The sequence below is a fragment of the Melitaea cinxia genome, chromosome 6, assembly GCF_905220565.1.
Source record: "Melitaea cinxia chromosome 6, ilMelCinx1.1, whole genome shotgun sequence".
In the NCBI taxonomy this organism is placed as follows: domain Eukaryota; kingdom Metazoa; phylum Arthropoda; class Insecta; order Lepidoptera; family Nymphalidae; genus Melitaea; species Melitaea cinxia.
Window position 1 is genome coordinate 17,659,106 of NC_059399.1, and position 1,579 is coordinate 17,660,684.

The following is a 1,579-nucleotide window of genomic DNA, read 5'->3' on the forward strand; positions in this document are numbered from 1 at the left end:
TTATGATTTTATAAATGATAAACTATGAGTAACGATCGCTATCAGGTGTACATGATAACAACCGGGACCGACGGCTTAACGTGCTCTCTGAGGCACGGTGGGGAGACCCCACAAGGACTGCACAAACACCCAGATCACGGCAAACACCTGTATGGCCAATACAAATGTTTGTCATGTGCGGGGATCGAACCCGCAACCGCCAGCGCAACAGGTACAATCCATGGCTGTAACCGTTGCGCCAACTCGGTGTCACCTGATAGCGATCGTTACTCATAGTAGGGAATATATCCGCCAACCTGCATTGGAGCAGCGTGGTGGATTAAGCTCTAATCCTTCTCCTACATGGGGAATGAAGCCTATGCCCAGTAGTGGGATATTACAGGCTGAAGCGTAAATGATAAAAAAAATGCAACTCGTAATTTAATAAAGTGTGTTATATTTAATCTTTAAATAAATTTATTTATATTCAGAAACTTCGAACCAAGACTCATCGTTTTCAAAAATACATTTATTTTCACTTTATTTGTAAGTTTATATTACTCGTATAATACGATATAGTACTAGATCGTTCAATAAGTCCCGAGACTAACCTGGAAATGGCGCATATATTAAAAACTCTTTTGATTTTTAAAGAGTACTGGCTATCAATACAAGAATATGTGTCAAATTTTTAAAAATGGAACAATAAAATTATTGATTTTGAAACATTTAAGTGACGCTACGGTTGTAATTTCGATACAATGGAAAAAAACGAGTTTCGCGTGTTGATAAAACATTGTTTTTTAATGGGAAAAAATACCGTTGAAGCACAGCAATGGCTTATAAAATGTTATGCAGGATCAGCTCCCTCTAAAGCAACCATTTGTCGGTGGTATGCCGACTTCAAACACGGTTGCATGGACACCAATGATAGGGAACGCTCAGGTCGTCCAAATGAAGCAGTGACTCAACAAAATATTAACCAAGTCCTCAAAATCGTATTGGAAGATCGGAAGGTAAAAGTGCGAGAGATAGCCGAGATAGTGAAGATTTCAGCTGGTAGTGTTTTCACTATTTTACATAAAAATTTGGCCATGTAAAAGCTTTTTTCTAAGTGGGTGCCGCGTTTGCTTACAACTAATCAAAAGGAACAACGTATCAATGATTCAGAGCGATGTTTGGCGCTGATGAATCATAATAAAAAGGATTTTTTTACATCGTTTTGTAACAATGGATGAAACCTGGATATACCATTTCACTCCGGAATCCAAACGGCAGGCAGCGGAGTGGAGAGCGGCTGGTGAAAGCCGCCCGAAGCGTCCAAAGACTCAGAAATCGGCCGGTAAGGTTATGGCGTCTATATTTTGGGATGCGCATGGAATACTTTTCATCGACTACCTTGAAAAGGGGCAAAATATAAATAGTGACTATTACATGTGCTTATTGGAGCGATTGAAGTACGAAATTGCGGATAAACGGCCTCACATGAACAAAAAGAAAGTGGTGTTTCACCAGGACAACGCGCCTTGTCACAAGTCCGTGAGAACGATGGCCAAAATTAACGAATTGGGCTTCGAATTGCTTCCTCATCCCCCTTATT